The 12,417-nt window shown below is 45.8% G+C and overlaps 1 long non-coding RNA gene across 1 annotated transcript; it reads right to left on the bottom strand.

The window, feature by feature from the left end:
* Nucleotides 1–7,118: 7,118 nt before the first annotated feature.
* On the bottom strand, nt 7,119–12,407 carry LOC125946498 (uncharacterized). The gene is made up of 2 exons (XR_007467622.1): nt 10,141–12,407; nt 7,119–7,317 (listed from the first exon to the last, which is right to left on the bottom strand). It is a non-coding gene; the product is annotated as an uncharacterized LOC125946498 (long non-coding RNA).
* Nucleotides 12,408–12,417: the final 10 nt, after the last annotated feature.

Genomic DNA, 12,417 nt, shown 5'->3' on the forward strand with positions numbered 1-12,417 from the left:
CCGGATTTGCTCCGCCTGCCAGCGCCGTAGGGCAGTATCACGCAAAATGCTCCAAGGAATTATATACAAAGCACTGCCTCCTCTTTTTACTGGCTGTCTTGGTCACCCCTAGTGATGTCTTGCGTGCATCAGGAAACGGTTTCAGCTTTTCATATCCCGCTACCTAGCCTGAGTTGGCCATTCCCCTCTTGCTTTCTTTGGAGTTCGGCAATCTCTAGCAGGAGCATTAGTTCGTTCTGGATGGCAAATAAATGGGCTTCCGAACGCACAGTTTCACGAAGCCTGTCTTTTACCTCCAAATTTCTCAATTACTAAACGCTACAAATTTTGCAGCCATTAGGATAGGTAATTTTCAAGTCTTACTGCAAATTGTGACCATATGTCTCACCACTGCGTTTCTTGGACTGTGTAAACAGGCTGTGAAACTCAGCGGAGGAAAATCGGAGTCATTTAAGCACGTATTTTTATAATATAATAATTCCTTTTTCGTCTGTACTCAGACGCACCACAAAGCCCATGGTTCTATCACTCATTCGAGGCAACACCAGCCCGGCCCTCCACTCAGGTGGCACCTTGTAACAATGAAATGTCACCTCAACATCGTGGAACCATGATGGAACGAGTGATTCCTGAGTAGGCGTGGACACCAACGCGTCTTTCAGAAGGCTTATTTACTTTTACCTCCAGTCCTAACTCTGACCTGCCCCTACGCACAGCATTTGCAGCGGTGCTGGCACTGTTCTCATTTCGAAGCCGTTCCATGGCTAGTTCTATTTCCGTAACTCAGAGCTGCATTTGAAACATCGCCGTTTGGGTAAAGCCTGACACTTCCCCGGACTATGATGTGTCCCCTAGTCGTCTTGGTATTCAAACCCACATCCATATGCCACACACTCTCGTCAGGTTCATTTCCACTAACCCAGGCACGACGCAAGTTATACCCACTGATTATAACATGCTGCGAGCCAATAGCCGAATGACACACAGTCCTGAACTCCTAGCAGTGCCAGAAGTAGGGGCTTGGCCTCTTCGATTGACGTCTGAGATCAGTTTGTCACCAGTCAGTCCTTGTATACTCTTATACCAGGATGGCTGTTTCCTCCAGTCTTCTCAGCAGGACAACCTGCCGACGGCGCCAGTGATGTTCGCGAGGCCCTTTTTACCGTGCTGACAACTACTGAGAAAGCTGGATCTTGTACATGTCGCTGATGATAGCAGACTCAGAGTGGAGTAATTGCGGCGTGTTTATTGAATGATGCGCACTCGGAGCGTTCCGAAACCCGCATCCCTAGACCCTACCCTAATGTCTGCTTAAAACCCTCGCTCCAGCAGTGTTGCCAGGTCCGACGAGGTGGCGTAGCCAAAAGCTAGGGAAGTTGTAGCCTAAATGTAGCCAACCACAAAAAAAGTAAAAAAAAAATCGTAGACAACTATAGCCATTTTTATTAGCAGTTTCATCTGTGTATACATTTTCACCTTCGACTAAGGCAAGCCTTTTTTTGCACAACCCGTCGTAACAAAATGTCGGTGCCGGGGTAACGGTCGGCCCTTGACATCAACGACAGTGACACCATGCTTGCACAGAACACTTTTTGGTTGGGCCGGGAAGCGCTTAAGTTCCGGCGAATCGCTGCAGAGGCGAAATCAGTGCTTTTATTTGATGACAGATAGTACTAAGTCATTATTTTTAGTTATTTACAGTAATATTAACTACGAACTCTGCTTTGTAGCTGTCGTTAACACAAAATAATGTTCAGCGTCATCGATCTCTCACGTTATCTCTGCCTACGGCATAGAACTTCAGCTGTCCAGCGATCTGCGACGTGCTCATGCCTTCTTTTATGAGCTAAAACAAGTATTTCGCGCTATGATATATTGTGTTATTTGTCTCATTGTCGTATCTTGTTTTTTTAGTTTATCTTTCAATTAGCTTTGCCCGGGTTAGCTGGTACAAGCTCTATATACTGTCCATTTACGTCAACATGGCCGCCATCTTAGGTCTCTAGTACGGCAAGAACAGATGCCACTAGCTGTCTGAATCGGTGTAAGCGAAGCTTTAAAAGATTACTGCGCAAAACGTCAGACCAGTGTAAGAAGCGCGTAGTCGTTTTTGGCGACGAGCACGTCCCGAACGTAACTCGCTCGAAATGGTAAAAGCCGCGACGGCGCACAAAGCGCAAAGGTAAACAACAAATTGATAACAGTGGTTATGCTGTGAAAACCGGTTACTGCCAAAACGCAAACCAGGTTGATGTGCTAATAAAGTTTTAGAATAGGGGCCCCCAAAGTTTGGGGCCTCAAAGAGCTTTGCCGGTGTGAGAATTGGGGCATGCAGGAGTGAAGAGTTTTAGAATAGGCGTTTTGCGTTTGCGGATTGCGTGTTGCGCTTGCAGCGTCACTATGGTGTCAAAAAAAGCTGTTATAAATAAAAAAAATAAAATATACCATTTTATAAGAAGAGTAATTTAGATTTTAGTGTTTTGTGTTTAATTACACATTAGAACTTATTCTATTAGCAGCACGCAACTTCTTGAGCTTAGTTCTGAGTAACCAACATTAAGTATACCTTCACCCAGCCCAGTCAATCCGTGTTAGGCCCATGTGTCATGAAATCGACAATTGAATTTGGAATCAGCGGCGTCTAATGAATCAATCTTCATTACACATGTTAGTTGAGCGAAAGCGATAACCGCAATTACTTCTCTTATAGCTTAAGAACTCTGCGCGTTACCACGAATCGAGCCCTGTTTGGTGCTAGCTCTTAGAGCCGTCGCTTCGATGGGCGCCACCATGTTTGTTCACGAAAGCTTTTGGGGCAGCTTTTGGGTATCCCGCAAAATCCATGAAATAGGTTGCCCGACGCAAAGTTCAAACACAGTTTTGCGTCTTGCGCATACCCAGTGGCTTCGACGCTATTTCTTTGGAGCCCCAAAACGTTTGAGGCCCCTATTCTAAAACTCTCTAATAATTGCTGAGGTTTTACGTGCCAAAACCATGATATAATTGGGAGGCATGGTGCAGTGGGGGACTCCGGAGTAATTTTGGCCACCTCGGGTTCTTTAACGTACACCTAAATCTAAGTCAACGGGTGTTTCTGCATTTCGCCTAGATCGAAATGCGGCCGCCGTGGCCGGGAATCAAACCCGCGTCCTCAAGCCAGCAGCGCGATACCTCACTAGCTAAGCTAACACGGTGGGTGAAGTTCATGTGACGTGGTGCACTGATGTCATCAGGGCAAACTTGTTTCAATATTAGCAGAATGACTGTCTGCATCCGCGACGTTACGGGCAAACCATCTAGAAGTAAAAGCACCAGAACCCACCTTTGGCTCGAGGTCTTGCTCCTGTTCTTTTTTATACGTTCTCGCATATTTGGCCCACTTCCCCATGTTTGGATTCTCCTCTCTGAGGAGGATCGGATCTTACGTCCACCCTATCGAAATGAATCTCTAACGTAAGCACGAACAAAAATTCATCTAGCAGGAGAACGAAAATGACAGTAAAGCTTCGCGCGAGAAACGTGGAGTATATAGGTCGAAAGCTGTGCCTGGCGGGATACTTCACCCAGAAGACATGGCCATGAACACACTGGAGCGTTTCATCTACCTGTGCTTCCCTTCTTTCATGTCGGCGCCACGATCGCCTGACGGCCCCGACCCTATGTTATTGCTCTCACTTCCTGAGCATAGCCATGTTAGTACAGTGTAGTGTGGAAAACCCACTACTCCCAGGTTCATCCCGATGACCGGGTATCTATCAATCAAAAAATCTAAAAACTTTATTTCATCCACAAGTCTGTTTTTTTGTGGAAGACGGGGGCTCGAAAAAAAGTGGATCTATCCACTTGAGATGCTTCAAGCCCCCGTTTACATGGCATACCGTGAGAGCGTGGAAATACAAAATGTTTTTGCACGTTGTACAATGATAAGTCCCTAAGGCATTCATGACAATAAATCGATCCATGCTTTATACAATTTTAACAATGAAAAAAAATAATTCGGATATCTCGAATTAAATTTTACATAATGTGTAGCTTTCACACAAAATAAATTCATCAATTCTTTGCAACGAAAAATGCCTTGATTGCACAGTTCCCAGTTGTTTCTAATTTCATTCCGTATTGATGAAGTTCGTTTAGTAGCTTTGTAAGCGTGTGGCGAAGCATTTGTTTTGTTCACATAATGTGTGTAAAGGGTATTTTGCAGATATCATCACTGCGTTAATTATACGACCTTGTGAGTGGTGTCAACTCTGAAGTGTACGTAGAAGTCCGTCTGAATCGTATTTATACTTTCTATCTAGGTTTAAAGGGGACAACTTATGCACATTTACAAGATTGTATTTTATAAATAGAAGTTTTATGTGCGCAGTTTTTTGAATGCGTGCAATGTGACGAAGTGCTTTCTTTTGTAATAAAAGCAGCTGGTTGAGGTTTGTTAACGTGGTTGTGCCCCACACTAGACTGCAATAATTTAAATGGGAAAAAGTAGTGCGATATAAATATGAAGTTTGGCAGCTGTTGGTAAGTGGAACTTGAATTTCGCCAGAATTCCTACTGCCTTTGCAATCTGCAGAGCAACATGGTTAAGTTGGATGTCCCAAGACAGATTCTTTTGGAAAACTTCACAAAGTGACTTTACTGAGTCAACAATTTCTATACGTGAATTCCCTAAGATTAGATTCAAAGTGGGTGCTGCTGTGGACTGTCGAGGTGTGAAGATAATAGCTTTTGTCTTAGCAATGTTAATTTCAAGCGAATTTATTATGTTCAACCTGTGTAAATCGCGGATGGCTTCATTTACATTACTTTGAAAAGTTTCATGACGATGACTGCGAAAAAAATTGTTGTATCATCTGCGTAAGTTATGTACTCTGTGCCGGGGTTACCTTGTGAAATGTCATTTATATATAAATGAAATACAAGTGGTCCAAGTATGCTCCCTTGGGGGACACCTGAGGTAACTCCTTTGCACGGAGATAAATTTCCCTGAATGTAAACAAATTGCATTCTATGTTGCAGGTAGGATGTTATAAGCGCGAGCGGGATGCCTCTAATTCTATATAATTCATGTTTTTTTTGTTAGTGTTAAGTGGTTTAGACGGTCGAACGCCTTCCAAAGTCGATGTATATACCAGCTATCAGGCATTTTTCATCGAAGGCCTTTAGAATGATTTCATTTTGCATGACAAGGGCAAGTTCTGTAGACCTGCCTTTTTTTAATCCGAATTGGGTGCGGCTACTCAAATTGTACTTGTTGGCAAACCTAATTATTCTCGCGTACATTATTTTTTCTAAACCTTTGGAGAACACTGGCAGTATGGATATCGGCCTGTAATCTGATAAGTAATTTTTTCTCCGCCTTTGAATATCGTAATAACTTTTGCTATTTGCATTTTCTTCGGAAGAACACCTGTCGAGAGAGAGAGAGATTATAAATATGTATGAGCTGTGGCAGTATGATGCCAAGAACGTACTTTAGTGGCCTGATTTGAATATTGTCAATATCATACGTTAAATTGTTCTTAAGAGATTAATTTTGCACACGTTATTTATTTCACACTCAGTGGTGGGATTCATATATATGCTCGTAGAATCTCTCGAGATCCCATTTACTGCCTCCGGAGAATGAGAGCTAGTGACTAGATTTATTAAGTAGTGAATAAATTCTTCAGCTAACTCAGCTCCTTGTTTAAGTTGATTGTTCAGCGTTACATTATGAACCTCTCCATTTTTTATGCCCGATTTAGTAGCTCAATAATTTTCCTCCACATTAGGTCTAATTTCTGTTTTCTCCCTATATCAGAGTACTGTAGAGATAGTTTCGCTTTGTATTCCGTAATAAGGCATTAGTTTTGTTTCTATGTGTGCGAAATATGTCCGACCCATCCGTGGTACGCGCTTGGAGGAAGCTGTTAGAAAGCTTATCTTTCTTTTTAATCATCTTAAGGCACTCCTTATTTATCCACGGCTTAAGCATTCTTTATTTACTCTTTTGTGTATGATATAAGGAAATGACTTCCAGTATACCACACACAATAGGCGAAAAAATTCGTCATATGTATCATCAGAGGTGTGAGATATGCATACGGCATCCAATTTTATTTTTATAAGGTTATTGCGAATGTTCTAGCTGCAATGTTTTTTTCGCAAATATCTTGAATTATCTTGGTTTATGGAAACGTCGTACGGTCTCGATTAAGCACTTTTGGGGCCAACAAAGAAATAGGTAAGTGATCGCTAATGCTTCATGCCAATACACCACCAATAACGTTGTGCTCTGGTAGGTTTGTTATTGTTTGTCGTGTGCATAACGATCAAACGGGGTGTATGTTGAAGTGAATCAAAGGTCAAAGCCACCGGCTCAAACAACGACGCAGAGAGGGAAGGGAAGGGTTGGGGGGGGGGGGGGTCATTTCGCGCACGCACACACGCACAGCCATGCGGCCGGCTGAGCCAGCTAAAACATAGCCTTCGAGATTTGCTTCTACCCTATCAGAGCCACCTCGGGAGCGTGAATTAGGGTGCCACTATAGCCCAAACAAAGCCAAGTCGCAGATTTTCAGTAGCCCCAATATAGCCACATAGCCAACTTGTACAAATCGACGCCAAGAATTTTGGTCCTGCATCCCAATTTCGTTACATATAGCCAAACCTGGCAACACTGCTCTTCAGTTCATTCATGGCTCTCATGAGCAAGATTCACGGTCCGGCGGTGAAGGCACGCACAGGAACGGCTCCAGTCGGCATGATGTAGGACCACCTTAGTCGTCGGGCCAAGGCGTCGCGCGCACTCCCACTCATAAATCCCCCCCCCCCCCCCCCCTGCTCGTTGAGTAAATGAGCGCGTCCGCCGCTGCTCGAATTCCCCGCAGTGGTTCGCGCCCACCGCACGGATGTACCAGGCGCCGACGGAGACTTTCCAGCCAACATTGCTACGGGAGTTCGAGGGCGCGCTTTCAGGGACATCCCGCCGAAGCAAGCTGCGACTCGTGCCGACCGCGACATTCCACCCGCAGTTCCGTTTCGTTAATAGGAGTCACAACAGTCGACCTCTGTGCCGCTGTATGCGCGTATTGTCACTGGCGTCGCATCGCACTGCCCAACAAACTATTGAGACGTCTTTTTTATGCCTTTTTATTAGCGCAAAAAAGTTGCTATTCTATACTATTCTACACAGCAGCTATTGGGTGTACAGCCTGCAATTATACGGATAAAGCTGTTTTCCGTATGGTGCGTATGTTTCATATTCTGTTTTACAATCCTTCACAGCCTCTTCAGGGTCTTTTGTTCCCACAAGCAGATGATAATGCACCACGTCTGAAAGAAATAATCAAGGTTCAGGCTCACGTAAAATAAAGATTTCTGTTAACTCTATCACAGAACTGCCAAAATGAGCTGCATATGAGGTTGAATATTCTGAAACTCAGCTTCAGAATATTCCACAAGCATCACAAGGTTGTAAATGTTAATAACACAGAAACAAGCAATGTGGTAGAATATCACCTGATGTGGGCTGCAATTACGAGTAACTTGCAACTCAGCCGGTTCGCTGCCAGTGTGCATTTTTCGCGTGTGTTTTTTCTGAGGTATGAGGTTCGCCCCCTAAGCGCTCTTTTTTATGATGCGTTTTTTGCAAAGCTCAGCTGCCGGCGAATGACTTTCGCTAGTTGTATTAGCAGGTGATCATGGATATGATTCCGGAGCAAGTAATTGCAACAAGCTGCTTTGTGCAACGACAGCGTCGAAACTAATTCGAGCGGCAATACCAGCGCCTTTTTGTGCGTCCTCTTGAAATCGACAATATAAAGGGGAAAATGTGGCAATGAATATATTAACGATGGCTCGCGTTTGAAATTCACGTAAAATTGATTTATCCTCCCGCTACTCTCTCCTGCAACAGCGTGGTAGGAACAAAAGCGGCAAAACCTGTCTATAAAAGTCAATAACAAAACTGTACGTAATTACACGTCGGAGTGTGACAGCTTTTCGACGACACAGTGGCTGCTAGGCTGAAAGGGCGAGTGCAGAATATTGCATCGTCAAACAGGTAAATCCTAATGCCTATAAAGTTGTTGCCAAAAGTAATAAACCCGTAAATCTCCCCCGCCCCCACCTCATACCCCCCCCCCCACACACACACACACATATATATATATATATATATATATATATATATATATATATTGCTACACGCGTGTGGTATTTGGTTGTTTGAACGAGGCGCGCGGGCGCCATCACTCGGGAAAAGAAGAGGAAGCAGGAGCTGGGCTCGCGCTATGAATCTAACCGGTCAGCGCTGCAACCACTGTCGTAAATACAAACTGTAAGTAGTTAGTAGTCTTATTGACTCGTTCTTTGCGTAACAGTCTGGTGCAGGTGGAACGTTCGCAGTCCTCGCCACGGAGCTCCAAAGCGGCCGCACCGTCGTCTTCTCAGCCATGGCTTCCGATGGACACACCTCGTCGCCTCCTACACCTGCGGCGCCCACCACAACGTACGTTACGGTTCATATAGTCTCCGGGATCCTGGGACATTCTCCGCCCAAAATGGCGTTGATGTCGACGACTGGCTCAGCATGTATGAGCGTGTTAGCCGAAGACACCACTGGGACCCTACCATCATGCTTGCCAATGTGATCTTTTATCTGGACGGGACACCGCTTGTCTGGTTTCGCACCCAAGAGGTTGAAATATCCAGCTGGGACACTTTCAAAGAGAGGCTTCGCGACCTATTTGGCAACCCGTCAGGTCGCCAACAGGCTGCGCGAAAAGAGCTTGCTTCCCGTGTCCAGTCGTCGACAGAATCGTATGTCTCCTACATACAGGAAGTGCTCGCGCTTTGCCGGAAAGTCGACGAGCACATGACCGAGGTTGACAAGGTGGGCCATATCCTAAAAGGCATCGCGGATGACGCCTTCAATTTGCTCGTCTATAACGACGTCTCTACTGTCGACGCCATCGTCACAGAATGCCGCCGCTTCGAGGTAGCCAAAAGCCGGCGCGTCGCCCCACAGTTTTCCCAGCTCACAAACACCCCTGCCACGTCCTCTTGCTCCGCTCTTCCTGCCACACGACCATTTCAAGAGAACGTCAGGCGTATCGTTCGCCGTGAGATTGAAGTGGCGAGTCCGGCCCCCCTCATCCTCGAGCCCTCCACGGTACCTTTGACCCAGCGGCCCCTACTATTTTCGTTATACAAGCGGTTGTGCAGCGAGAAATTGCAAACCTTGGCATCCCTACCGCCTGCTATGTCTCCCGACCTGATTCGGCACCCATTATTATGTCCACAACCTTTAATGACCAGTATTTTGCTCCCAGACCACGCAATCCTGCTGAATGGCGAACACCTGACGACAAACCGATCTGCTTCCGCTGCCACCGAGTTGGTCACGTATCCCGCCACTGCCGCACCACCTGGATTCCGCCGTACTGGAGCTCATTCCCTCCTCCTGCCCCATACGCCGACGCTCGCTGTTACTCCCCTCGCCGTCCGTACCCTACTTCTGATGCACCTGACAGCCGCTCCTCCGGGCGATCGCCGTCGCCTCAACGCCGTCGCTCCCCGTCGCCCCAACCTCACCGCTTTTCTTCGCCAAACCGCCGGACGGAAAATTAGGCCATGCAGCTCTTGGAGGTAGTGCTCCATCACGTTCGTCCTGTTGAAATCCGACGAGTGTTCCATTCTGATCTCGGTTACATGCTATGGCTTGACTGACTCGCCCATCACCGGCAAACAGCAAAAACAAGGCGCGGCTTTCGGAAACGGAAGCAGGAAAGGTAGGTGACGATGTCGGCGCGGCTACTACCTTGCTGCGCAGGAGACGTTGCGCCATCTGTAGCAGCCCACACCAACTGGGCCAAGCACCTCAAATCATTCACATATGAAAAATAAAAGGCTGGAGTTTTTCTTAACCATTTATTTTTTTTTAATTGGGTCAAATTAGAACTCAGTATGTGTTTAGTTTTTTGTTTCATTTCATATCGTAAGTTCTTTTTTTACGCTTCGAGAAAGTAAACGACAAGCAATTGCGAGAGTCACAGACAGTCACGTACTTAAAGTGCCAACTACAGAGACATGGTGAAAATACTATTGCTGCAACATAGATTCCAATAAGGCCTTTAACAAGTGATCTCTACTTACGTCGGGTGGTGGAGCCAGCTTTGTTCCCTAAAGGTAAAACAAGGATTTATATTAGTTAAGGTGTTCTGTTTAAACAACTGCCAAAAAGAAAATAATAGTCATTGATTCCAAGAACCAGCAAATGTCCATGTGGTAGGAAGTTCCACGTCCTTAACAATTATTCAAATAAATGTTCAACATTCATTTGGTGACATCCTTTTCTACCGTGGTCTTTTTAAATAACAAGCGCCCCTGAGGACATAAACACGCTTACGCACACAAACACAGACACACGCAGATATATACATAGGTCGGCAGTGTGGATACAACTCACCCTCACCATAATTTCTTCCGGGCCCCGCACTCACTGACGTTCACGCTCACCTCCGCTAAAACTCACAAGCACTCACTCACGTTCACACTCACCTCCACTCACACTCGCAGCACTCACTCACGTTCACGCTCACCTCCACTCACACTCACTGACACTCACTCGCACTCGCACTCACCTCCATTCACGCTCATTCGCACTCACTTCCATCCATACTCACTGGCACTCTCTCACACTCACCTCCACTCACTCACTGTCACACACGCACTCTTTTTCCCTTACACTCACTGGCACTCAATGCCACTCACACTCACTGACCCTCACTCCTACTCACACTCACTGGCTCTCGCACTCACTGGCACTCACTCGTACTCCAACTCACTTCCAGTCACACTCATTAGCACTCACTCGCATTCCCACTCACTGGCACTCACCGTACTCGCACTCACTTCCACTCGCACTCACCTCCACACACACTCACTGGCACTCACCTTCACTCACACTCACTGGCACTCATTTCCACTCACACTCACTGGCACTCACTCGCACACACCTCCACTCACACTCACTGGCACTCACTCGCACGCGCAATCACGCCTTTGAAATAAATGCGGGTGAGTGTGAGTGAGTGCACTCATCAGTGAATGTGCCGACCTATATCGCTCACAATTCGAGTATATTCAAAATGAAGCTTCCAATTTAGGAACTGTTACATCGGGAGTTCGCCAAGGCTGTGCTCTGGGCCCAGTTTTATTTTTAATACAATAAAATATTTTCCTTCCCGATTACATGGAACGATCCGTCTATTGGCTGACTATTGTATTTCGTATCGCAAAATTATCGCAGAGATGATCACCATATAAAAAATTAGCGTAGCTTGCACTGGAGGCGCAATGCTAAAGAGACAGGGGAGCCCATGGGCACCTCACTAGTCCTGGCTTTTTGGGCTAGGCTAACTCAACCCCAGCATTTTCCAGAATTATTTTATTATTGATCGATTATACATTAGTTATTGATTGGCTATCGATAGGCTATCGCAAGCTATTGGCCACGTACTCTTGTTCACTTCGCTGCTTACTCACACCGCGAGAGCAGACTTCAAGACGCCGCCTTGCGTGCATTTACTTTTATAAATTAAAAAGTCGCCATTGTCATAGCCTTTGATGACGCGAAAAGACATTAATATTGATTACAATAGAAACGCAGTAGCGAAAAGTGCTAAAAGTCGCAAGAAGTTTGCTAGTTTAAACCAATATTATGTCAAATAAACGTGTTTTTAATAGAAATGATGGTTCAAAACACAAATGCCAACACCACCCGAGAGCGATGCAAATACTATGAGCACGCGTTGTGAACGAAAGATTTTCATGGCCCCAAATGACAGCGAAAATGCGGCGATATGCATGCCTCTCGACTGACATTGCATAGGGCCGCTCATTACCATAATTCGCACGGCTCGTCGCACCAGAAATTATGGCAGAAAATCGGCGCAATGGCGGCCCAGCGCAACGTCACGGAACGTCAAAATGACGTTTACGAAACGGCCCTTCCTGTGAGGCTCTTCACGGCATATTCTTTCAGCCAAACAACAACTGACATTCCGGCTATCTTGGAACGCAACCACATATTCGCGAAATTGCAGATGCATTGCACGGGTTTCGGCACGCTACTGTCCACTTTCTTTTAAAGCGCTAAAGTTGCAAGATAAGTGCCAAGGACCACAAAGACTATTAGTCGATAAAATTTGCAGCTCCACGTCACGTTTCGTCATTCTGACGAAATAGCAAAATTGCATTTTGCAAAACTTCCGTTTCCCGGCACAAATTTCAAAGCACGTGACCTCTGGACAGCCAATGAGACAGCCAAGATGGCGGATAATTGCGGCCGTGCAGCCGTCCTGCGTATCCAGAATAGAGCCTATCCTTACCGCCTGAGAGATAACGGCTTTGGATGGCCGCGGCTCTACG

This window comes from Dermacentor silvarum, chromosome 7 (genome assembly GCF_013339745.2).
Source record: "Dermacentor silvarum isolate Dsil-2018 chromosome 7, BIME_Dsil_1.4, whole genome shotgun sequence".
NCBI lineage: Eukaryota > Metazoa > Arthropoda > Arachnida > Ixodida > Ixodidae > Dermacentor > Dermacentor silvarum.